Source organism: Bombina bombina, chromosome 6, assembly GCF_027579735.1.
Source record: "Bombina bombina isolate aBomBom1 chromosome 6, aBomBom1.pri, whole genome shotgun sequence".
Taxonomy (NCBI): Eukaryota; Metazoa; Chordata; class Amphibia; order Anura; family Bombinatoridae; genus Bombina; species Bombina bombina.
In genome coordinates this window covers 779,158,488-779,186,318 of record NC_069504.1, presented here as the reverse complement: position 1 = coordinate 779,186,318, position 27,831 = coordinate 779,158,488, and the positions used below count along the sequence as shown (strand labels likewise).

Genomic DNA, 27,831 nt, shown 5'->3' with positions numbered 1-27,831 from the left:
AATTCACGAGAGGTCTGCGATTGTGACAGCATTTGTGTAGTTCCAAGAAGTTTCAATCCACATCCAATTGTTATTTCCATACTTTAACAATACCATCCATAGAGGCGGTCACTATGAAGCCTTGTGTTGTTTGGAAGGTGGCCATGTCAGTAATGATATCACGGTGCCCAGCAGGCAGTGATTCTGGTCCTCTACGTGGGGCATCCTCACTGGGTCCCATTGTATGTTTGCTTGGAACTTCAGTCCCCTCTATTATCTTGCTGAAGTATGATACAGGGGAAAGGTTATTTGTGCTTCCTGCAATAACGTAGGATCTCTTAAGGCAAGCCAGATTCCAAAATCTTATTTTCATGTCAGAACCTGCAGTTAGTAATATTGGGTTCCCATCTGCTGGGCTACAGTAAATTCCATGAACGCTATGTGGTGAAGGCTGCATCTCAGAAAGAGGAGGAGCATTACTAGCCCACAGTGTGAATCTTCGGTCTCCAGTCTCCATATCCTACATGGATACTTCATTGTTGCCTTGCACAGCTGCTATTACCCAAGACTGGTACATTGTGTGCATACTCAGTGGATGCATGAGGAGGCGCCTGATGCGTGCCCGGGCAGGGTGAGTATGACTTGATATCGGTAACTGGAACCTCATGTCCCAGCATGCCATAGTGCCACTGCTGGTACCAATACACAGCCAGCACTGGTGAATATCCACTGCAAACAAGGTTATAAGTCCTAATCTCAGATCGTGTTTTAATGTCCAGGCATTGCTCGAACATCGCAAATCCCATCCGACTAATGAGCCATTCACAGTAGCATAAGCCAGCACAGACTGCGACCCTGAATTGAACTGGTGCATATCCACCACACAGCCATCTTCCTGTGGGTTCAAGTACCTGCTCTGTACCGGATGGATTTTTGGAGATTTGGGAGGTTTTGATGCTTCAATACCAAGTAGCTGAGTGTTGCCATTATCTGATGCGACAGCTAATTAATGTGATCCTTGGCAAAAAACATAATTTATGCTTACCTGATAAATTCCTTTCTTCTGTAGTGTGATCAGTCCACGGGTCATCATTACTTCTGGGATATTACTCCTCCCCAACAGGAAGTGCAAGAGGATTCACCCAGCAGAGCTGCATATAGCTCCTCCCCTCTACGTCACTCCCAGTCATTCGACCAAGGACCAACGAGAAAGGAAAAGCCAAGGGTGAAGTGGTGACTGGAGTATAAATTAAAAAATATTTACCTGCCTTAAAAACAGGGCGGGCCGTGGACTGATCACACTACAGAAGAAAGGAATTTATCAGGTAAGCATAAATTATGTTTTCTTCTGTTAAGTGTGATCAGTCCACGGGTCATCATTACTTCTGGGATACCAATACCAAAGCAAAAGTACACGGATGACGGGAGGGATAGGCAGGCTCTTTATACAGAAGGAACCACTGCCTGAAGAACCTTTCTCCCAAAAATAGCCTCCGATGAAGCAAAAGTGTCAAATTTGTAAAATTTGGAAAAAGTATGAAGCGAAGACCAAGTTGCAGCCTTGCAAATCTGTTCAACAGAGGCCTCATTCTTGAAGGCCCAAGTGGAAGCCACAGCTCTAGTGGAATGAGCTGTAATTCTTTCAGGAGGCTGCTGTCCAGCAGTCTCATAAGCTAAACGAATTATGCTACGAAGCCAAAAAGAAAGAGAGGTAGCTGAAGCTTTTTGACCTCTCCTCTGCCCAGAGTAAATGACAAACAGAGAAGACGTTTGTCGAAATTCCTTAGTTGCCTGTAAGTAAAATTTTAGAGCACGGACTACATCCAGGTTGTGCAGTAGACGTTCCTTCTTTGAAGAAGGATTTGGGCATAAAGAAGGAACAACAATCTCTTGATTGATATTCCTATTAGTAACTACCTTAGGTAAGAACCCAGGTTTAGTACGCAGGACTACCTTATCCGAATGAAAAATCAAATAAGGAGAATCACAATGTAAGGCTGATAATTCAGAGACTCTTCGAGCCGAGGAAATAGCCATTAAAAATAGAACTTTCCAAGATAACAACTTTATATCAATGGAATGAAGGGGTTCAAACGGAACGCCCTGTAAAACATTAAGAACAAGGTTTAAACTCCATGGTGGAGCAACAGTTTTAAACACAGGCTTAATTCAGGCTTAATTCTGGCCAAAGCCTGACAAAAAGCCTGGACGTCAGGAACTTCTGACAGACGTTTGTGTAACAGAATGGACAGAGCTGAGATCTGTCCCTTTAATGAACTAGCAGATAAACCCTTTTCTAAACCTTCTTGTAGAAAAGACAATATCCTAGGAATCCTAACCTTACTCCAAGAGTAACCTTTGGATTCACACCAATATAGGTATTTACGCCATATCTTATGGTAAATCTTTCTGGTAACAGGTTTCCTAGCCTGTATTAAGGTATCAATAACTGACTCAGAAAATCCACGTCTTGATAAAATCAAGCGTTCAATTTCCAAGCAGTCAGCTTCAGAGAAGTTAGATTTTGATGTTTGAAGGGACCCTGTATCAGAAGGTCCTGTTTCAGAGGTAGAGACCAAGGTGGACAGGATGACATGTCCACCAGGTCTGCATACCAAGTCCTGCGTGGCCACGCAGGTGCTATTAGAATCACTGATGCTCTCTCTTGTTTGATTCTGGCAATCAATCGAGGAAGCAACGGGAAGGGTGGAAACACGTAAGCCATCCTGAAGTCCCAAGGTGCTGTCAGAGCATCTATCAGGACTGCTCCTGGATCCCTGGATCTGGACCCATAACGAGGAAGCTTGGCGTTCTGTCGAGACGCCATGAGATCTATCTCTGGTTTGCCCCAACGTCGAAGTATTTGGGCAAAGACCTCCGGATGAAGTTCCCACTCCCCCGGATGAAAAGTCTGACGACTTAAGAAATCCGCCTCCCAGTTCTCCACTCCCGGGATGTGGATTGCTGACAGGTGGCAAGAGTGAGACTCTGCCCAGCAAATTATCTTTGATACTTCCATCATAGCTAGGGAGCTTCTTGTCCCTCCCTGATGGTTGATGTAAGCTACAGTCGTGATGTTGTCCGACTGAAACCTGATGAACCCCCGAGTTGACAACTGGGGCCAAGCCAGGAGGGCATTGAGAACTGCTCTCAATTCCAGAATGTTTATTGGCAGGAGACTCTCCTCCTGACTCCATTGTCCCTGAGCCTTCAGAGAATTCCAGACGGCACCCCAACCTAGAAGGCTGGCGTCTGTTGTTACAATTGTCCAGTCTGGTCTGCTGAATGGCATCCCCCTGGACAGATGTGGCCGAGAAAGCCACCATAGAAGAGAATTTCTGGTCTCTTGATCCAGATTCAGAGAAGGGGATAAGTCTGAGTAATCCCCATTCCACTGACTTAGCATGCACAGTTGCAGTGGTCTGAGGTGTAAGCGTGCAAAGGGTACTATGTCCATTGCCGCTACCATTAAGCCGATTACCTCCATGCATTGAGCCACTGACGGGTGTTGAATGGAATGAAGGGTGCGGCAAGCACTTTGAAGTCTTGTTAGCCTGTCCTCTGTCAGGTAAATCTTCATTTCTACAGAATCTATAAGAGTCCCCAGGAAGGGAACTCTTGTGAGTGGAACGAGTGAACTTTTCTTTTCGTTCACCTTCCATCCATGTGACCTTAGAAATGCCAGCACTAACTCTGTATGAGACTTGGCAGTTTGAAAGCTTGAAGCTTGTATCAGAATGTCGTCTAGGTATGGAGCTACCGAGATTCCCCGCGGTCTTAGTACCGCCAGAAGAGCACCCAGAACCTTTGTGAAGATTCTTGGAGCTGTAGCCAATCCGAATGGAAGAGCCACAAACTGGTAATGCCTGTCTAGGAAGGCAAACCTTAGGTACCGATAATGATCTTTGTGAATCGGTATGTGAAGGTAAGCATCTTTTAAATCTACAGTGGTCATGTATTGACCCTCTTGGATCATAGGTAAAATTGTCCGAATAGTCTCCATCTTGAACGATGGAACTCTTAGGAATTTGTTTAGGATCTTTAAGTCCAGGATTGGTCTGAAAGTTCCCTCTTTTTTGGGAACCACAAACAGATTTGAGTAAAACCCCTGTCCCTGTTCCGATCGTGGAACTGGATGGATTACTCCCATTAACAAGAGCTCTTGTACGCAGCGTAGAAACGCCTCTTTCTTTGTCTGGATTGTTGACAATCTTGACAGATGAAATCTCTCTCTGGAGGAGAGTATTTGAAGTCCAGAAGGTATCCCTGAGATATTATCTCTAGCGCCCAGGGATCCTGAACATCTCTTGCCCAAGCCTGGGCGAAGAGAGAAAGTCTGCCCCCCACTAGATCCGATCCCGGATTGGGGGCCCTCAATTCATGCTGTTTTAGGGGCAGCAGCAGGTTTCCTAGTCTGCTTGCCCTTGTTCCAGGACTGGTTAGGTTTCCAGCCTTGTCTGTAGCGAGCAACAGCTCCTTCCTGTTTTGGTGCAGAGGAAGTTGATGCTGCTCCTGCTTTGAAATTACGAAAGGAACGAAAATTAGACTGTCTAGTCTTGGCTTTGGCTTTGTCCTGAGGCAGGGCATGGCCTTTACCTCCTGTAATGTCAGCGATAATCTCTTTCAACCCGGGCCCGAATAAGGTCTGCCCTTTGAAAGGTATATTAAGCAATTTAGACTTAGAAGTAACATCAGCTGACCAGGATTTTAGCCACAGCGCCCTGCGTGCCTGAATGGCGAATCCTGAATTCTTCGCCGTAAGTTTAGTAAGATGTACTACGGCCTCCGAAATGAATGAATTAGCTAGTTTAAGGACTCTAAGCCTGTCCGTAATGTCGTCCAGAGTAGCTGAACCAATGTTCTCTTCCAGAGACTCAATCCAGAATGCCGCTGCAGCCGTGATCGGCGCAATGCATGCAAGGGGTTGCAATATAAAACCTTGTTGAACAAACATTTTCTTAAGGTAACCCTCTAATTTTTTATCCATTGGATCTGAAAAAGCACAGCTATCCTCCACCGGGATAGTGGTACGCTTAGCTAAGGTAGAAACTGCTCCCTCCACCTTAGGGACCGTTTGCCATAAGTCCCTTGTGGTGGCGTCTATTGGAAACATTTTTCTAAATATCGGAGGGGGTGAGAACGGCACACCGGGTCTATCCCACTCCTTAGTAACAATATCAGTAAGTCTCTTAGGTATAGGAAAAACCTCAGTACTCGTCGGTACCGCAAAATATTTATCCAACCTACACATTTTCTCTGGTATTGCAACTGTGTTACAATCATTCAGAGCCGCTAACACCTCCCCTAGTAATACACGGAGGTTTTCCAGTTTAAATTTAAAATTTGAAATATCTGAATCCAGTCTGTTTGGATCAGAACTGTCACCCACAGAATGAAGTTCTCCGTCCTCATGTTCTGCCACCTGTGACGCAGTGTCTGACATGGCCCTAATATTATCAGCGCACTCTGTTCTCACCCCAGAGTGATCACGCTTACCTCTTAGTTCTGGTAATTTAGCCAAAACCTCAGTCATAACAGTAGCCATATCCTGTAATGTGATTTGTAATGGCCGCCCAGATGTACTCGGCGCTACAATATCACGCACCTCCCTCTGAGCGGGAGATGTAGGTACTGACACGTGAGGCGAGTTAGTCGGCATAACTCTCCCCTCGTTGTTTGGTGAAATTTGTTCAATTTGTACAGATTGACTTTTATTTAAAGTAGCATCAATACAGTTAGTACATAAATTTCTATTGGGCTCCACTTTGGCATTGCAACAAATGACACAGGTATCATCCTCTGAATCAGACATGTTTAACACACTAGCAAATAAACTTGCAACTTGGAAATACAATTCAATTAGAATAATATTAAAACGTACTGTGCCTTTAAGAAGCACAGAAGATCTATGACAGTTGAAAATTAATAAATTGAAACAGTTATAGCCTCAATCCTTGTAAACAACACAACTTTAGCAAAGGTTTAATCCCATTAACAAAGATAACAAATTCTGAAAGCAGGAAACAAATTACAGAATAAACGTTTTTTATCTCAGTCAAACTATAATTCTCACAGCTCTGCTGAGAGAAATTACCTCCCTCAAAATAAGTTTTGAAGACCCCTGAGCTCTGTAGAGATGAACCGGATCATGCAGGGAATACAATGAGTTGCTGACTGAAATATTTGATGCATAGTAAAAGCGCCAAAAAACGGCCCCTCCCCCTCACACACAGCAGTGAGGGAGAACAGAAACTGTCAGAAAAACAGATTAAGCAACTGCCAAGTGGAAAAATAGTGCCCAAACATTTATTCACACAGTACCTCAGCAAATGAAAACGATTTTACATTCCAGCAAAAACGTTAAACATAATCTCTAGTTATTAAACAGCTTTATGTATTTCTTACAGTGTAATTCTAGTGAAGTACCATTCCCCAGAATACTGAAGTGTAAAGTATACATACATGACATTATATCGGTATGGCAGGATTTTCTCATCAATTCCATTGTCAGAAAATAAAAAACAGAATTTATGTTTACCTGATAAATTACTTTCTCCAACGGTGTGTCCGGTCCACGGCGTCATCCTTACTTGTGGGATATTCTCTTCCCCAACAGGAAATGGCAAAGAGCCCAGCAAAGCTGGTCACATGATCCCTCCTAGGCTCCGCCTACCCCAGTCATTCGACCGACGTTAAGGAGGAATATTTGCATAGGAGAAACCATATGTTACCGTGGTGACTGTAGTTAAAGAAAATAAATTATCAGACCTGATTAAAAAAACCAGGGCGGGCCGTGGACCGGACACACCGTTGGAGAAAGTAATTTATCAGGTAAACATAAATTCTGTTTTCTCCAACATAGGTGTGTCCGGTCCACGGCGTCATCCTTACTTGTGGGAACCAATACCAAAGCTTTAGGACACGGATGAAGGGAGGGAGCAAATCAGGTCACCTAAATGGAAGGCACCACGGCTTGCAAAACCTTTCTCCCAAAAATAGCCTCAGAAGAAGCAAAAGTATCAAATTTGTAAAATTTAGAAAAAGTGTGCAGTGAAGACCAAGTCGCTGCCTTACATATCTGATCAACAGAAGCCTCGTTCTTGAAGGCCCATGTGGAAGCCACAGCCCTAGTGGAGTGAGCTGTGATTCTTTCAGGAGGCTGCCGTCCGGCAGTCTCATAAGCCAATCGGATAATGCTTTTAATCCAGAAGGAGAGAGAGGTAGAAGTTGCTTTTTGACCTCTCCGTTTACCAGAATAAACAACAAACAAAGACAAAGTTTGTCTGAAATCCTTAGTAGCTGCTAAGTAAAATTTGAGAGCACGAACTACATCCAAGTTGTGCAACAAACGTTCCTTCTTTGAAACTGGATTAGGACACAAAGAAGGCACAACTATCTCCTGGTTAATGTTTTTGTTAGAAACAACTTTTGGAAGAAAACCAGGTTTAGTACGCAAAACCACCTTATCTGCATGGAACACCAGATAAGGAGAAGAACACTGCAGAGCAGATAATTCTGAAACTCTTCTAGCAGAAGAAATTGCAACCAAAAACAAAACTTTCCAAGATAATAACTTAATATCAACGGAATGTAAGGGTTCAAACGGAACCCCCTGAAGAACTGAAAGAACTAGGTTGAGACTCCAAGGAGGAGTCAAAATTTTGTAAACAGGCTTGATTCTAACCAGAGCCTGAACAAAGGCTAGAACATCTGGCACAGCTGCCAGCTTTTTGTGAAGTAACACAGACAAGGCAGAAATCTGTCCCATCAAGGAACTTGCAGATAATCCTTTTTCCAATCCTTCTCGAAGGAAGGATAGACTCTTAGGAATCTTAACCTTGTCCCAAGGGAATCCTGCAGATTCACACCAACAGATATACCAAATTATGTGGTAATTTTTCTGGTTACAGGCTTTCAGGCCTGAACAAGAGTATTAATAACAGAATCTGAGAACCCTCGCTTTGATAAGATCAAGCGTTCAATCTCCAAGCAGTCAGCTGGAGTGGGTCGAACGGACCTAGAACAAGAAGGTCTCTCAAAGGTAGCTTCCATGGTGGAGCCGATGACATATTCACCAGATCTGCATACCAAGTCCTGCGTGGCCACGCAGGAGCTATCAAAATCACCGACGCCCTCTCCTGATTGATCCTGGCTACCAGCCTGGGGATGAGAGGAAACGGCGGGAACACATAAGCTAGTTTGAAGGTCCAAGGTGCTACTAGTGCATCCACTAGAGCCGCCTTGGGATCCCTGGATCTGTACCCGTAGTAAGGAACTCTGAAGTTCTGACGAGAGGCCATCAGATCCATGTCTGGAATGCCCCACGGTTGAGTGACTTGGGCAAAGATTTCCGGATGGAGTTCCCACTCCCCCGGATGCAATGTCTGACGACTCAGAAAATCCGCTTCCCAATTTTCCACTCCTGGGATGTGGATAGCAGACAGGTGGCAGGAGTGAGACTCCGCCCATAGAATGATTTTGGTCACTTCTTCCATCGCTAGGGAACTCCTTGTTCCCCCCTGATGGTTGATGTATGAACTTGGCCCTCGCTAGCTGAGGCCAAGCTTTGAGAGCATTGAATATCGCTCTCAGTTCCAGAATATTTATCGGTAGAAGAGGTTCTACCCGAGACCAAAGACCCTGAGCTTTCAGGGATCCCCAGACCGCGCCCCAGCCCATCAGACTGGCGTCGGTCGTGACAATGACCCACTCTGGTCTGCGGAAGGTCATCCCTTGTGACAGGTTGTCCAGGGACAGCCACCAACGGAATGAGTCTCTGGTCCTCTGATTTACTTGTATCTTCGGAGACAAGTCTGAATAGTCCCCATTCCACTGACTGAGCATGAACAGTTGTAATGGTCTTAGATGAATGCGCACAAAAGGAACTATGTCCATTGCCGCTACCATCAAACCTATCACTTCCATGCACTGCGCTATGGAAGGAAGAGGAACGGAATGAAGTATCCGACAAGAGTCTAGAAGTTTTGTTTTTCTGGCTTCTGTCAGAAAAATCCTCATTTCTAAGGAGTCTATTATAGTTCCCAAGAAGGGAACCCTCGTTGACGGAGATAGAGAACTCTTTTCCACGTTCACTTTCCATCCGTGAGATCTGAGAAAGGCCAGGACAATGTCCGTGTGAGCCTTTACTTGAGGAAGGGACGACGCTCGAATCAGAATGTCGTCCAAGTAAGGTACTACAGCAATGCCCCTTGGTCTTAGCACCGCCAGAAGGGACCCTAGTACCTATGAGAAAATCCTAGGAGCAGTGGCTAATCCGAAAGAAAATGCCACGAACTGGAAATGCTTGTCCAGGAATGCAAACCTTAGGAACCGATGATGTTCCTTGTGGATAGGAATATGTAGATACGCATCCTTGAAATCCACCTTGGTCATGAATTGACCTTCCTGGATGGAAGGAAGAAGTGTTCGAATGGTTTCCATCTTGAACGATGGAACCTTGAGAAACTTGTTCAAGATCTTGAGATCTAAGATTGGTCTGAACGTTCCCTCTTTTTTGGGAACTATGAACAGATTGGAGTAGAACCCCATCCCTTGTTCTCCTAATGGAACAGGATGAATCACTCCCATTTTTAGCAGGTCTTCTACCCAATGTAAGAATGCCTGTCTTCTTATGTGGTCTGAAGACAACTGAGACCTGTGGAACCTCCCCCTTGGAGGAAGCCCCTTGAACTCCAGAGAATAACCTTGGGAGACTATTTCTAGCGCCCAAGGATCCAGAACATCTCTTTCCCAAGCCTGAGCGAAGAGAGAGAGTCTGCCCCCCACCAGATCCGGTCCCGGATCGGGGGCCCGCATTTCATGCTGTCTTGGTAGCAGTGGCAGGTTTCCTGGCCTGCTTTCCTTTGCTCCAGCCTTGCATAGGTCTCCAGGCTGGATTGGCTTGAGAAGTATTACCTTCCTGCTTAGAGGACGTAGCCCTTGGGGCTGATCCGTTTCTGCGAAAGGGACGAAACTTAGGTTTATTTTTGGTCTTGAAAAGACCTATCCTGAGGAAGGGCGTGGCCCTTGCCCCCAGTGATATCAGAGATAATCTCTTTCAAGTCAGGGCCAAAGAGTGTTTTCCCCTTGAAAGGAATGTCAAGCAATTTGTTCTTGGAAGACGCATCCGCTGCCCAAGATTTTAACCAAAGCGCTCTGCGCCACAATAGCAAACCCAGAATTTTTTCGCCGCTAACCTAGCCAATTGCAAGGTGGCGTCTAGGGTGAAAGAATTAGCCAATTTAAGAGCACGAATTCTGTCCATAATCTCCTCATAAGAAGAAGAATTACTAATAATCGCCTTTCCTAGCTCATCAAACTAGAAACACGCGGCTGCAGTGACAGGGACAATGCATGCAATTGGTTGTAGAAGGGAACCTTGCTGAACAAACATCTTTAGCAGACCTTCTAATTTTTTATCCATAGGATCTTGGAAAGCACAACTATCTTCTATGGGTATAGTGGCGCGCTTGTGTAGAGTAGAAACCGCCCCCCTCGACCTTGGGGACTGTCTGCCATCAGTCCTTTCTGGGGTCGACTATAGGAAAACAATTTTATAAATATGGGGGGAGGTACTAAAGGTATACCGGGCCTGTCCCATTCTTTACTAACAATGTACGCCACCCGCTTGGATATAGGAAAAGCTTCGGGGGGCCCCGGGGCCTCTAAGAACTTTTCCATTTTACATAGTGGTTCTGGAATGACCAGATAATCACAATCATCCAAATTGGATAACACCTCCTTAAGCAGAGCGCGGAGATGTTCCAACTTAAATTTAAAAGTAATCACATCAGGTTCAGCTTGTTGAGAAATGTTTCCTGAATCTGAAATTTCTCCCTCAGACAAAACCTCCCTGGCCCCCTCAGACTGGTGTAGGGGCCCTTCAGAAACCATATCATCAGCGTTCTCATGCTCTACAGAATTTTCTAAAACAGAGCAGTCGCGCTTTCGCTGATAAGTGGGCATATTGGCTAAAATGTTTTTGATAGAATTATCCATTACAGCCGTTAAATGTTGCATAGTAAGGAGTATTGGCGCACTAGATGTACTAGGGGCCTCCTGTATGGGCAAGACTGGTGTAGACGAAGGAGGGGATGATGCAGTACCATGCTTACTCCCCTCACTTGAGGAATCATCTTGGGCATCATTTTTACTAAATTTTTTTTTTTTTTTTTTTTTTAATGACATAAAATACATATAGTTAAATGAGAAGGAACCTTGGTTTCCCCACAGTCAGAACACAATCTATCTGGTAGTTCAGACATGTTAAACAGGCATAAACTTGATAACAAAGCACAAAAAACGTTTTAAAATAAAACCGTTACTGTCACTTTAAATTTTAAACTAAACACACTTTATTATTGCAATTGCGAAAAAGTATGAAGGAATTGTTCAAAATTCACCAAAATTTCACCACAGTGTCTTAAAGCCTTAAAAGTATTGCACACCAAATTTGGAAGCTTTAACCCTTAAAATAACGGAACCGGAGCCGTTTTTATATTTAACCCCTTTACAGTCCCTGGAATCTGCTTTGCTGAGACCCAACCAAGCCCAAAGGGGAATACGATACCAAATGATGCCTTCAGAAAGACTTTTCTATGTATCAGAGCTCCACACACATGCAGCTGCATGCCATGCTGTCCTCAAAAACAAGTGCGCCATACCGGCGCGAAAATGAGGCTCTGACTATGATTAGGGAAAGCCCCTAAAGAATAAGGTGTCTAAAACAGTGCCTGCCGATATAATCATATCAAAATACCCAGAATAAATGATTCCTCAAGGCTAAATATGAGTTAATAATGAATCGATTTAGCCCAGAAAAAGTCTACAGTCTTAATAAGCCCTTGTGAAGCCCTTATTTACTATCTTAATAAACATGGCTTACCGGATCCCATAGGGAAAATGACAGCTTCCAGCATTACATCGTCTTGTTAGAATGTGTCATACCTCAAGCAGTAAGAGACTGCACACTGTTCCCCCAACTGAAGTTAATTGCTCTCAACAGTCCTGTGTGGAACAGCCATGGATTTTAGTTACGGTGCTAAAATCATTTTCCTCATACAAACAGAAATCTTCATCTCTTTTCTGTTTCTGAGTAAATAGTACATACCAGCACTATTTTAAAATAACAAACTCTTGATTGAATAATAAAAACTACAGTTAAACACTAAAAAACTCTAAGCCATCTCCGTGGAGATGTTGCCTGTACAACGGCAAAGAGAATGACTGGGGTAGGCGGAGCCTAGGAGGGATCATGTGACCAGCTTTGCTGGGCTCTTTGCCATTTCCTGTTGGGGAAGAGAATATCCCACAAGTAAGGATGACGCCGTGGACCGGACACACCTATGTTGGAGAAACTGCTACATACCTCTATGCAGATTCATCTGCCCGCTGTCCCCTGATCTGAAGTTTACCTCACTCCTCAGATGGCCGAGAACAGCAATATGATCTTAACTACTCCGGCTAAAATCATAGCAAAACTCTGGTAGATTCTTCTTCAAACTCTGCCAGAGAGGTAATAACACACTCCGGTGCTATTTTAAAATAACAAACTTTTGATTGAAGATATAAAACTAAGTATAATCACCATAGTCCTCTCACACATCCTATCTAGTCGTTGGGTGCAAGAGAATGACTGGGAGTGACGTAGAGGGGAGGAGCTATATGCAGCTCTGCTGGGTGAATCCTCTTGCACTTCCTGTTGGGGAGGAGTAATATCCCAGAAGTAATGATGACCCGTGGACTGATCACACTTAACAGAAGAAAAGTGAGTGTTTTAACATGTCCACCAATACGAGAATATGTCAGTATTGACCTTGTTGTTGTGGTCTTTCCTTCCTTTTTTTGGCTGTCGCAGATTTTTACGGTCCCGTCGTTGGAGCAGGTGGCAAAAATGGAATGTTCATCTGACACTCAAATGCGGTTCACTGGGCCTTTATGCTCATGAAGGTGAGCTACCAGGAGACCTTTAGGATGCCATTCTGTTGGGGGTGGCTTGCTCTCCCATTCAGCACTCTCCATCATGTGCTTAGCTATCCTCTCTGCATTGCACTGCTCTCTCTTCTGCTGGATGAGCTGCTGAAGCTCAGTTTTACACGTGGTCATGCGTATCTGGCAGGCTGACGGTAATGATGTGCTGGTGTAGATTTGCATAGTGGGTCTCCGAGATTGGATGCCTGCTGCCCCTTCGCTTGGCTGTGGGGAGGATGACAGAGGGCCACCAACAGCAGCAGAGGACTCGGAACGGAGAGGTTTTGTGGTTTCCTGCTCCCCAGATGGTTGTGTTCTTGCCCCTGCTTGGTTCATGTGGATGGCTCCATTGACCCAAACATGCTCTTCCACTCTTCATTCACATTGGAATCCTGTTTAACATGTTTGCGTGTGCGTTTATCGTCAGTGTCCATCTTTGCTTTGACTAGATCCGCTTGTCTTCCATTAATTCCCAGGGCCGACAAATCAATCACTCCTTTTAGACCACTTTCATGCAGGAGACTCTGATCTGCTATATTTGCCTTGGCTTTGTTTGATTTTAGCATGTAGTCTTTTAGTGCTAAAAGCTTGTCTCCTTCGTCTTCTGTCATTCCCTGTGAGAATAGTTTCTTTAAGAGTTGTGCTATGGCTTGATCTTCGGGAGGAGGACACTCAAGGAAAGTGCCATTCCTCTTCTTCTGATCCATTTGAAGATACCTAAATAGACTTGCAATGTCCTTTGATCTCAGGGCATAGTCAAATATGGAGCGGCTAACTGGTTCCTTCAATACGCTTAGCAGGACAATCTCTTTATCAATCTGAATAATCGGCTGCATGATAAACGGATGAAGATAAGGCATTAGTTTACAGTACACATCAGCAATGTTTAACTGCTGAGCTACTGTGATGATAAAACCGACTGCACCATAACGTATCCACAGGTTAGAATGGCACAAAAATGGAGAAATGTCACAAGCAAATTCATAGATGTGTGGTTTCTGTAGCAGTCCCAGTTGGCACATGCAGGTCAGGGCATTGAGAGCTTTAAAAATCACAAATTCGGGGGCGGAGCTAGCCGGGAGCCGGAGCGGTCGCATATCTAGCCAGCTCTCCATTGATATTTCAAAAGTTATATTTCTGCAACCGTTCAAGACTCTCCAAGAAAGGAGGGAGGAAGACTACAAGGTCTGGCGACAAGAAGAGAACCAGGACTAACAGATCAGAGCCTTTTCCCTCCACGCAGCTTGCTACTACCTACAGCCAGTGAGCGGCCATTTTCTAGACCATGCGTTACCTCAAGGGGTTTGAGCTACAATACTTCCACTACCAGCTACAGTGACGGCTTATGAAGTAATAGTAGATGCAAGAGAGTAGTAGTTGATCAGGAGAGAATAGTAGTTAATCAGGAGAAAGTAAGTCGAGCACACTACAGGGCAATAGGCCGGCTGCCAATTGGAGAAGCCACGCCATTTACCAGACACTATAGCAAGGTGAGAGGGCGACATGGAGACAGTTGAGACATGGGAGCGCAACATGTTAGACTTGATTGCACATCATTTCATGCAGATGTCTAAAACTGTCGGAAAGCTATTGCACATGGCCCAGGCAAACCCTACAACTATGTGTGGTGTGCATATGGATCAGCCCTCTATACCCTCCCCTGACCGGTGCCATATAGAAGAAAAGACAGGATCGGATGGTCCTATCACTAGACTGATACGCACATTCACGCAGACTAAGCTGCGGCATGATAGTAGTGCTGGAGATCACAGTCTGAAGGTATCTGGACGAGGTTTGGCTCTAGTGAGGGCGGGTGACATTCTCTCAGATCTGCCTCTGGTTCACTTTAAATTCGGCACGGATTTTCAACTACTTTGCTATGGTGTCACTTACCGCTTGACCAGTTCTACTGCACTGCAAGCAGCAATGCTTATACTACAATCGGTGGAAACTGTGCTTACATGCAGATCAGGAATAGGATAGACAGGAACCCGGCAGATGTGCTACACACCCCCTGTCTGTATAATGTCTTACTGCAGGAGAATTGGCTAATGACCCTCTATGTAGTCAAACTTACCCTCATAGCTTTTTCACTTGCAAAAGACTATATTTACAATAACTCTAGACATGGGCGTTACATGAAGGTTACCAACCAGATCATAGAACATATGCAAATACATATGTTGCAATTACCCCATTTCTCATTACTGTTCATAAGACTGGTGTTGGTTAAGTATTTTCCCTATATAGCAACTATTGTTCTGTATGTAGTGCTATTACTAGAATATATGTCGAAAATTATCATAGGTTTGAAGTTGATATGGTTGGTTTGTTATGTTTTTTTTAGAAATGTTTTAGATTGGTAACTTGCATGCAGGGGAATATACAGTACCGTCAATTTATTTATGCTGAACTCAGTAATAGATGTATCGGGTGACAATACTGCTCAATTTTATGATTTCTCCACGGTACAGAGGCTGGTCATCCCCCCTTCCCCCAAGCCTGACTAATGAGATCTAGACATCTGCTAGATATTGCCAAAGACATTTACCTATATTTACTCAACGACAGGCTGGGGATTTAAATTAAATTACAATTTCTAGAAATAAGATGATGATCCCAACTGTGACCACTAGAGGGGAGTCAAGGATAAGCTATGTTTTATCATATGCAACTGACATGGGATCCTGTAGTTTGCTCTGCGCTACGGTCTGGGTTTATTTCAGTAACCTCAACCCTCTAACTTCAGATCTGCTATACACAAACACAGTATAGGTAGGTAGACTTTGCTCTTAAGGAACTATATGATCTGTCTGTCAGAGAGAGAACTGGCATATGACTTGTATTATTTTGTCTCTTATACCAAGCTTGACACACTATCCCAGACATAATAATTGAAATCTGCCATATTATACCTTAAATAATTAGTACACTAGATTATGGCTCCAATTTCTATAGTAGCCAGGATAATATAAGCTATGTCTCCCTTGGATTATATGACCATTACAAGTCTGGAGACTAAATTTAACACCCTTTTAAATGCACGGCTGTGCATAGTTGATTTGTGGCTATTGGCTACTATATATGCTCTCCCACATACTAAAATGGAAGTGTTTGGAAGAGGAGTGCACACATTACAGACTGAACATCATAATTTTTTGTGCAGCTTTGTGGTATTTTGCTTTCCATAGTTGGTGACATGTTGAAACTTAATTTCTTTATATGTTTCTTCTATGAGCCTGCTGCTCTCAAGTGCCAAGGGTTAACATGGGTTAATATTAGCTGCACAATTTTCTCCTCGGTTTGTGCTACTATGTTTTCTATGCATGTGATGCAATGGATGTCTAGATGTTGCTGTTAGCTATGTTTCAAGTTTGTATATGTATATGGGTACAGTCCTGACTATTTAGACACAAATGCTTTGACCCTATGCCACTTATCTAATAAGGTGCAAAGATTAATATACATAGCCGGTAACCAATTCCCTTGTTTTGTGTATTACCCTCCATAGAGATATTATTGCCACTCTCAAGTATAAGGAACAAGTATACGAGGCACAGGGTACTAGCGGCACGTTTGGTGCCGTGACACTTCTTTTGAGTATAAACTCCTGAGCCAAGGGAAGATAACAACACTTTAATATTTTCCTTAATAAGTTGACGGTGGACAGCAGATATTCCGCCATACTCTTTAAGCAGTTAAGTTCAATGCACATTATGTACATATATACCTGTACCTGAGTATTAGGCCATTGAGACTATCATATCCTCCCTCCTGGTCATGGGCGTGAGTGTCTTTATTGCCATACCCGTCGCTGGGTATAGGGCCCATGCCCGGATGATGGGATTACCTTATGATAGTATAGCCACGTTTCTGACTTGTTCTGAGCTAAAGTAAGCCTTATCACGTTCTATTGTTAAGGAGGCGGGTAAGGAGGCGGGTAAAATTATGACAAGGTATGCAAGGTCTACTGCGCTTGAGTTACATACTGCCATACGCCTTCATCTTAAAGCGATAAGTGTACCCACATTGTCAGCTTTATGGTTTCCCGTAGCCATGCCAGTTGGTAACTAGACAATGTATGTACTAGGTAGTGTATGTGCTAGATACGATATGTGCTAGGTAGCAAGGCTAGGTACTGCGTGTGTTAGGCAAGGCGGGTGCTGGGTAAGGCGTATACTAGGCATAGAGTGTGCTAGGTACGATGGGTGCTAGGTATCATGTGTGTTAGGTGCAATGTGTGCTGGGTACAATGTGTGCTAGGTATAATGTGTGCTAGGTACAGCGTGTGCTAGGCTCAATATGTTCTGGGTAGCGCGTGTGCTCGGCAAGGCGGGTGCTGGGTATGGCGTGTACTATAACTAGCATGAGCTAAGTATCATGTGTGCTAGGTATCATGTGTGCTAGGTACCATGAGTGCTGGGTACCATGAGTGCTAGGTACCATGTGTGCCAGGTACTATGAGTGCTAGGTACCATGAGTGCTAGGTACCATGAGTGCTGGGTACCATGAGTGCTAGGTACCATGTGTGCTAGGTACCATGTGTGCCAGGTACAATATGTGCTAGGTATAATGTGGGCTGGGCACAGTGCGTGCTAGGTATAATGTGTGCTAGGTACAATATGTGCTAGGTACCGAATGTGCCCGGCAAGGGGGGTGCTGGGTACGGCGTGTGCTAGGTACAGTAGGTGCTAGGTATCATGTGTGCTAGGTACAACGCGTGCTGGGTATAATGTGTGTTAGGCACGGAGAGTGCTGGTTATAGGGTGTGCTAGGTTTAGCTTGTGTTAGGTATAACTTGTGCTAGGCACAGTGTGTGCTTGGTGCAGTGTGAGCTGGGTGCAGTGTGTGCTGGGTGCAGTGTGAGCTGGGTGCAGTGTGTGCTGGGTGCAGTGTGTGCTGGGTGCAGTGTGTGCTGGGTGCAGTGTGCGCTGGGTGCAGTGTGCACTAGGTGCAGTGTGCGCTAGGTACAGTGTGCGCTAGGTGCAATGTGCGCTAGGTGCAATGTGCGCTAGGTGCAATGTACGCTAGGTGCAACGAGTGCTAGGTTTAGTGTGTGCTAGACACAATGAGGGCTAGGTAAAGGGGGTACTAAGTATAGCGTGTACTAGGTACAAGGTGCATCTTATTTGTCTTTGGAATCTGTTGTTACCTGCACCATAAGATGTTGACTGAACCTGCTCTATAATTTACTCGGACAAATCCATTAATACATCTTGCTGCAACTTATCATGACTTGATCTCTGGAGCATTTAATTTAATTTATAAGTATCACCTCCCCCCCCCCCCTCCCATATTTAGAGCCCAGACCAGGGTTCAATCTTAGTGAACTATTTTCACCACAAATCCCTGCAATTTACTTATGTTATATCAATGTTCTGTAAGCTATTGCAACCGGACCTGCGTGTCCGATCCTTTCGTTTGTGTATGTTTGAACAGGGGTCCTGCGCGTCCCCAAGTGTTATCTTTCATATTAAAACCGAATAAAAATTCATTTAAAAAAAAAAAAAATAAAAAAAAATAATCACAAATTCTTCCACATCGCTCAGACCCTGCTGGAGAAGTGGTTTTAGAATTGAAGAGCTCTGCCATCCAACATACGCTGCAACTCCAACAATGCTGTCAAAGAACGCACCACGTAGATGCCAGTCATTTTTATCATTCAGAAATGTGATCATGTAGGATAGGAGAACATCATTTGCCTTTTGTCGACCAAAGAACACACTGAGCCTTGTAATACCGTTCTCCATTAATGTCTGATTCACAATGTTCTCTGGGTCGCTCAGCAATGTAACCACTTTTTGCTGGACCATTTCATGCAAGGCCTGCAACTCTATGTAGTAGTTCTCACTGGGGTGCAAAGCCTCATCTAACTCTTCACTGTTTGGATCATTTTCCATGTTTAAGTTTTTCATTTACACTAATTCCAAAAACCTGAGAGCCGTTTCTGCCAGTAATGCAATGTTCTCTGCATATGCCAGTCTGACGATAGTGGCTTCATCTTGAGCCAAATGTGCTATACCAGGTAAAATATATTCCGGGTATATGTTGATGTCATTCCTGGGAACTTCTTTGACTAAGGCAAGAACTTTAGTGAGCGGCCTCACAGCCTCAGCTTTCACCCTGGGCATTGCTGAAATGCAGTAGATAAGGAGTGATCCGGTCCAGTAAAATTTCTACACTTAAACGTGGTGCCAAGTGACGGATCAGTTCAAGAGCTGCCAGCTTAGAGTCACAGTATTTTAGGGTTTGCAAGCAGGATGTGATCACAGAGACCAGAATGAGCAACCCATTTTCCTTGGTTTCTCCTTCTGACTTTTCACTCTGATCATCCCCACAGAGGTTGTGGATAATATTATCCAAATCCTTACGGATAACAAGGATGCGTTCATCAGCAGAATGAAATGTTTCCTTAGCAAACTGAGCCATGTATGGCTGCAAACATGTATAAAATATTTCTGGAAATGCATTTCCTCTTTGTTGCTTTAAGTAGTCTTCTGCAGCCAATCGCTTCTCAGGTTCACGCCGGATCATCTGTGTTACAAGTTGTCTTATACAGCTATCTTCAATTTTGTTCATTACTTGATCAGGTGAGAACTGTCCTTTCTTGTAAGCCAGAAGCTGGGATAAATCAAACAGTGGGACACCTTCAGTGAACAGCTCCGCTATGACACAGCCTGCAGAAAAAAAAATCCATTGCCCTTTTAAGATCCCCTCTTGTGCGCTGATTGTTATTGGTCAAGTCTATCAATGGTGTAGATTGGTCTTTGATGGACTCAAGATCCGAAGAAAAAGTGCTGCCATCCACAAACTTCTCAGGTGCAGTGTAGCAGGTTCTTCTCCGAGAAGTATCAAAGAAGTAATTAAAGTCTGCTTGATTGTCCTCAGGCAGATATGTGGGTTTGAAGCTGGCAAAGTCTGTAAGAAGAACCCAGTTCCAGCTGGTAACCATAACAATCTCTGTTTTAATGTCACCATGGCGCACTCCAGATTTGTGCGCCTGATCCACAGCAGTCAGAATCTGAAAAGCAATCCAGCGCTTCTCAATATTGTTGAGAAATGGACGGGTGCTGATACGATCATAGAGGTTGTCTCTAACATACTGGCGGAACAGCAAGGCAGCTTTCTCATTCAGAGTAAACTTCTGAAAGGGAAGGCAGTTTTGAGAAGAGCATAGCCGAATCTTCAGTTCCTCAAGTTCTTGCTTATAGTTTGTAAGTGGTAAAGATGGATCTTGGATGGCAAAGACTTTTACAACTACCAGACCTTCTCTGTGTTTGGCTCGAGCAACTTTAAAAAAGCGAATGCTTCCCAGGTTCTTGTCATATTCAAAGTCGTGAATATCAGAAAAATAACTGTCTAGAGATAGGATCTGTGAAGGGGCAATTCCAGCTAACTGGTTTCCCATGATTTAGCCCAAACACCAGAGGTCAACAACGGTTGTCGAGATGAGAGCAGGAAAAAATATTAATCGCTAGTTCCCATTGAGCTAAGGAACCTCTGATGTCAACAAACCAGTGACTACTCCTCTGCTGCAATCAAATACTACAGTTTAGTGGAATGCCTGCATTCGTAACATCTGTAATGACGTAAGCATCGATCTGTGTCGGACTTTGCCTGGCGGATCGTATGTTACGTCACACAATTCTACTTTTGCCGGTCTGTAGGGTTTGATAACTAAGGGGAATCAGGCTCGCCACAAATACGCTGCAGAATTCCAGCGTATTTGCGGTTGACGGCTTGATAAGTAGATGCCCAAGTGTCTATCTCAGTGCTAGTAGCAAACTCGAGACTACAGTGACAGGAAGGATAGACAATACGTACTCACAGAGAAAACACTATCCCATAGGGGAAGCCTAGAAAGGAGAACACATACACCGCATAGATGAAGATCTTTAAAACTTTTAGGAATTAGAGGAGACACTCTTATATAGATGGGGGTTGCTTTTTGTAGGTTTATAAAAGGGCTAAATATAGTGACAGCTGGGATTCTGATAATGATTTTGTGGAAGGGAACTGAATAGAATGTGGAATCATAAGTCGAGTTTGAAATGTGAGAGGCCTGCTTATTAATAGCTATAGTTATTCAATAATGTAGCAGAACTGTTGCTAACACTTGAAAAGTTGCCTAGGATCTGGCCTTAAAGGGATACGTTAGGATTTACCATCACTTTAAAGGGACACTAAACCCACATTTTTTCTTTCATGATTCAGATAGAGCAGGACATTTTAAGCAACTTTCTAATTTACTCCTATTATCACTTTTTCTTTGTTCTCTTGCTATCTTTATTTAAAAAGCAGGAATGTAAATCTTAGCAGCCAGCCCATTTTAGGTTCAGCACCATGGATAGCGTTTGTTTATTGGTGGCTGATATTTAGCCACCGATAAGCAAGCAAAACCTATGTTCTCAACCAAAAATGGCCTGGCCCTATACATTACATTCCTGCTTTTAAAATAAAGATAGCAAGAGAACGAAAAAAAATTGATAATAGGAGTAAATTAGAAAGTTGCTTAAAATTGCATCCTCTATCTGAATCATGAAAGAAAAAGTTGGGTTTAGTATTCCTTTAAAGTGATGGTAAATCCTAACGTTTCAAAAACTAAATCTGTGACACCTGTGACTAACTCCTCACTGGGAGTGATTCTGTGACTGCCCTATACTCCAATCTCCCCTCTGTCTCTCAGTAACAGCTCTCTGAGGGGAATAATGGGCCTCAAAGCGGTCTGAGGACCCTTTTCAACAAAGAATCTGGAGCACCTCAATTCTTCACCTTACTCCTGGGAGGGACAGATTAGACTGGCATACCAAAGGGGTTGGAGGGATTAAGTGCTTTTAGAGTTTTGGGAATCTTTGCCTTGTAATGGCTTGTGGACTCTCACCACCTTATGAAAGAAAATATAATGAATTCCTTTTAACCATATACTAATGCAAACTAGAATGTAAACTTAAAATAAAAGCTATGTTCTCCTGATAACAACTTACTGATGACAACTATAGGACAGAAATGCATTGGAACATATTAGAATTGTTTCTGTAGGCATAACCCAAAATGCATTCCATAAAAAATAAGGTTAAATTACACACTAACATCAAAAGTAACCTGTATATATACATCAAAGTAGACTTCATAAATATGTGATGTTGAAACGTGAAACATATCTGTAATTGCTTTTTTTGCAGCCAGCCTGAAGTCATTGGTTTTATAGCAGTGCTTGAGATTTGTTCTTATGGATAGTTTTTTTTTTCTTCTTCTCAGATCACACCTAACATGTCCATTCCCAAATATTAGTGGTGAACTGCAAATTTGGGCTAAAACCTAAATAAAGTTTATTGAGCGAAAAAACATAAATTATGCTTACCTGATAATAATAATGCAGTCCACAGCTACATTCATTACTTTTGGGAATTCAGAATCTGGCCACCAGGAGGAGGCAAAGACACCCCAGCCAAAGGCTTCAAATACCTCCCCCAATTCCCTCATCCCCCAGTCATTCTGCCAAGTGAACAAGGAACAGTAGGAGAAATATCAGGGTGAAAAATGTGCCAGAAGAACAAAAATGTACTGCCGCCTCATATACAAAACGCAGGCGGAGCTATGGACTCTTCCTGTCAGAAGAAAAGAAAATTATCAGGTAATCATAATTTATGTTTTTCTTCTTAAACGGAAAGAGTCCACAGCTGCATTCATTACTTTTGGGAAAACAATACCCAAGGACACTGAATGCAAACAAAGGGTGGGAACAAAAAGGCGGCCCCTTCGAAAGGCACCACAGCCTGAATGTCCTTGACACCCTATAGAAAATTTTAAACGACACGGGTAAAAAAAATGGAAGCCCAGGTAACTGTACATCAGTTACATAACCTGCAAAGTCGTGCTAGAGACCACTCAGACCCAGAGTCTGCTGAGCAAAAAAGCCTCAGAGGAGCCAGCCCTGCAGCTCTCGACTCCCACAAAAAGTACCCCCGACCTAAAGGTCAAGAACCTCTATCTACCCCCGAGAGGGAGAATAGATAACCCCATAAGAGATCCAAAGGACCATCCAACACGGGCTCAAAACAAACTTAGAGCAACCCAAGGTTGCCACAGTACCATCGTCCAGGGAGATGAACTCCCTAGAAGGACAAGGACCAGAAAAGAAAGTCCATACTCAGGATAAAAACATCATTAAGATGACCCGAGGGCTACCCTCATATCCCTGACACAGCAGCATACCACATAAGGTGCTCCAGAAAACCGTGAGTTCCCTGTTGCGTCATAGTCGAGTCAACAACCGTCAGGCTAGACAAGCATAGACAGCAGAGACAGGATAACTATCCCAACAGCTAACAAAGAGCTCTCCAAGAGAACACCGAGCCATATGAAACAAGAACTTGCGATGACCCACCTCCAGGCAGCAAAGCTGACCCTAAGCCATCATGGGACTCAATCCACCAACTAGCGCAGAGAAATCTTGACAACAGCTCCCGACCGGGCTCCAAGCAGCGTCCCCTCCCAGCAGCAGACCCCACCAGAAGAGAGATGGACATCAAAAGTCCTTCCACCGAAGAGGAGGACAGACTCAAGAAAAGAAAACGGCCAACACTACATAAAGCAAACCGATCCCCGACCTTCCTTCCAGGGTAATGGTTCCAGCCCAAATACTAGTTAAAGACCGAAGACAAGAGTCCCAGACCTCTGGAAGAAAAAGGATGGATCAACTAGCAAGCAAAACCCCCAAGTAGAACTCTAACCGTTACTAAAACTGGCATGCTACCGTGATTCAGGACAGGAACTTCGTGCTCAGGTCCGAGAACCCCTACACTGCTGTCTTCCATAAAGAGGAACAGTTCCCAAGGGAAGAGAGTACTCAGACCCCCAGAATCCAAATACCAGAATCCAGCATATAACAGGAGCCTTACCTGGGTTCAAACCCACAACCTCCTGATTCAGGAACGGTGGTGCCAACCACTACCCCACATCTCCCTATTCCAAGATTCTGAGTATGCAAGTAAGGGAAAAAAAACTACAAGGCAAGAAAAACAAAGACCCATGGGTCATCACAGATACTGAGGTATGTCCAAATCAAGGAGAACACACAAGAATCCATCCCCCACCTTAGGTGAGAAAAAAAGGGAACTAAAGCAAAGCAGGCGGAGTTTTGATCTGTGCAAAATAATCCTTAAATCCCAGACCAATATCAGTCCACAAAACCCAATCTTTTGAATGCGTAGCTGCCAGCCTCTCAATAGAGAGAGGATTCCGAATACTGCTAATATACAGATCCCCAGGAGATGGGAAGAGATTTCTTCAGGAACTCCCAGACCTTTTAGCTGGCTTAATCTTTGAACACCCCAGATGGCTTATATTAGGAGACTTCAACACTTGGATTGACAACACCCTATCCCTGCTTGGGCAGGATCTCCTCAGCTTGATGAGTACACTTGGCTTTACACAAATCGTCACCACTCCCACCCACGGAAAAGGTCATACACTTGATCTAGTGTTTCAGTCTGGACTAGAAGTGTCACCAGTAACTGTAAACCCAGTTACCTGGTCAGACCACCACTCCATTCACTTATCCATTGTATCACAATCAACCAGACACCAGCCTCAGAACCTGGTCAAACACCGCTCATTAAAAGGGGTGACACCACTGGATGTAGCATCACATATGGATCTAAGTGAACTAATGGGCACCTGTGAAGACCCCAGCTCCTTAGTCCAACTCTACAACAAAACCATGAGAGACACCCTAGAAAGAATTGCACCATCTCGCATATGCACTGTCCAAACCCACAACAATGCATTGTGGTTTGATAGCTCCATCAGAGAAATGAAAAGAACAGGATGTAAGCTCGAGAGAAAGTGGCGCGAAATACATGATCCAGAGGATAAAGCCGCTCTTACCAAACATCTAAAAAAATATCAATCCAAGATAACTCAGAAAATGTTTTCATTTTTATCATGCGAAATTGCACTCTCCCACAATAGACCCAGGCAACTGTTTCGCACAGTAGAAAGGCTCTGCAAACCAGCATGCATGCTTAGCCCCACCAAATTTTCTCAGGATAAATGTGAAGCATTTGCGAACTTCTTCAGAGACAAGATTTCCTCAATCCGAACCTCTATCACAGCAGGCCAAACAGTTACACACCAGAACCACTACAATGGAATGCCAGATTGCCCCAGTTTATGGTCCACTTTTACAAATGTGGATATAAAAGAAGTTAAAAACACCATACAAAAGTTGCACCCTACTACGTGTGACTTAGACCCTGCTCCAACTCAACTCATATCTGGATGCATTAAAACACTCGCCCCAGTCCTCACATAAATAGTGCAGTGTTCACTAAAAACAGGAGACTTCCCAGATTCTCTAAAAGAAGTTGTGGTAAAACCACTCCTAAAGAAACCTTTATTAGACCCAGACTGCATGACTAATTACAGACCAGTATCCAACCTCTCATTTCTGGGGAAAATAATTGAAAAAGTAGTGGCAACTCAACTGGAAGCCCATCTATCACGCTTAAACATATTCGATCCTTTCCAGTCAGGCTTCAGATGCCGCCACAGCACTGAAAAAGCGCTAGTCCGAGTGCTAAATTATCTCCTCATGGCAAGAGACAAAGGCGATTACTCCATTCTAATCCTCCTGGATCTCTCAGCTGCATTTGACACCATTGACCATAGGATTCTAATAGAGCGCTTGCAGTACATCTGTGGTCTAGGAGGCACAGTCCTTAACTGGTTTAAATCTTTCCTCGTTGGTAGATCACAGAGAGTAATATCAGGATCAAGCTCATCAGCACCAACAGAACTGGCCTGCGGAGTTCCACAAGGATCTATCATTTCTCATGCTATTCGCAATTTACTTACTACCACTGAGGGACATCATTAACCGACATGGCCTAAGGTATCATTGTTACGCTGATGACACACAACTCTACTTCTCCTTTGCTCCAGATACTACCGACCCAGCATGCCGCATAAACAGTTGCTTAACAGACCTCATCGAATGGATGAATGCTAGCTGTCTCAAAGTGAACCCGGACAAAACAGAGTTACTCTTGGTGAGGGGACCCCGAGCATCAAAAATATCCCACGATCACCCAACTGGCCTGGAGCTTGGAGGCTCTGAACTCGTTAGTTCAGCAAAGGTACGAAACCTCTGAGTGCTGATTGACGCTGGACTATCTTTTAAACAGCAGATTTCCTCTGTAATAAAATCTGCCTACTTTCATCTGAAAAACATAGCCAGGATACAACACTTAATTCCCCTGGATGATATGCCAACATTAATCCATGCATTTGTATCCTCTAGGCTAGATTACTGCAATGCACTTTACTTGGGCCTCCCAAAAAAAGAACTCCATCGCCTTCAGACAGTACAAAACGCAGCAGCCAGACTATTGACCAATCAAACTCGCTCCTGCCACATAACACCTGTTCTCCACTCCCTGCATTGGCTTCCAATGAAATGGCGAACATATTTTAAAATTGGCCTGCTGACTTTCAAAGCCTTAACAACCAAGGCCCACAGTACCTGAAAGAGCTCCTGACACCCTACATCCCATCCCATTCACTTAGGTCAGCCAACACATCCCTCCTCTCAGTGCCAAGAATAAGGACAAACTCAGGCTCCAGAGCATTCTGCCACGCTGCCCCTACTTTCTGGAACTCTTTACCGTGCGCAATCAGAGAGGCACCGTCCTTACAGACTTTTAAAAAAAAAGCTAAAGACCCACCTCTTCCATCAGGCATTCAGTCCGCTTATCTGACCTTCAGAAACTCCTAACTTTTATGTCTTATGTTGGTATATTTGTAAAGTGCCTTGAGTCTCACAGGGAGAAAATATAAATCGCAAATTATTATTATTATTATTATATAAAGCAACGGAAACCACCCTACCAATAGAGACAAGACCCTTCGGGCCTATATCACCAGCCCGGTTGAAAAAACACCTGGAGTCTACAAGGAAGCATCAGATGAGACAGAAACCCCGCCCCCTTCTAAGGAACACCCGGGAACCCTAACCTTAGGGTTAAGTAGAACCGTCCATGCCCGATTCAAGCAAGAGACCTGGTCCTAAGCCAGAGTCCTTGAAAAACGGAATTGATCTAACCTCCTGAGGAACCCTAAGCTGCCTATTATGATTAGGAGTGCACCATCTAAAGTCCATAGACTTAAAGAACCTAGCAAACCGCCTCAAACCCAGGAGTCTGAAAGAACCCCTGACCAGTTTAAGAATTTGGCACCCAGTGCCCCTGGATCGCAAGGTAAACCCTCGTAGACAGGCTTAACTACCTGATACACATGCTGGAGAGGATAAATGGTCATCTACCTGACCCCAGAATGGCAAAAGTCTTAAACCAACCTCGGACCTCCACTCTCAAGCCCGAAGGCTAGATCTTCAACGAGGTTGAAGGATAACACCCGAGCGTCAAAAGACCATGGTATGACCAAGGGTAGATCCAATATGGAGAAGACGATCAGAGATCCTTGCAGGATCAGTCTCCAGAAAACCCTTTAACAGGGCAAAGGCTGGGAGCCTCGCAGCTCCTCGCAGAAGGCAGGGTAACCCCTGCACTCCACATACCAGAGCAAACGCAACGCTGAGCAAAGGAAGAAGGATATGCCCGCATTTCCAGAACAGATGACCCAACCCAAGACGGGAAGGAAGAGACTCCACCACCGCAAAAGTAATGCTAGTAGGCTAAAAGAGTTAACATCCGAAAGAAACCTCAAGTGAGGATGCAAATCGTTCACCACTCAGAAAACTAGACCACGGAGGTCATGCACATCTCCCAACTCCAAAGGAATGGAAACTACGGTTTCAAGTCCCCAGGGACCTTTAAGAACCATGATGGCATCTGAAAAAGTCAGACCTGTATCCCAAGCAAA

The 27,831-nt window shown here is 44.1% G+C and overlaps 1 protein-coding gene and 1 pseudogene across 1 annotated transcript in view; both read right to left on the bottom strand.

Moving 5' to 3' along the window:
• The window catches only part of DDHD2 (DDHD domain containing 2), a 658,501-nt gene that overhangs the window by 399,330 nt on the left and 231,340 nt on the right, over window positions 1–27,831 (bottom strand). The window lies entirely within an intron of this gene.
• On the bottom strand, window positions 43–20,356 carry LOC128663653 (phosphoinositide 3-kinase regulatory subunit 4-like; annotated as a pseudogene).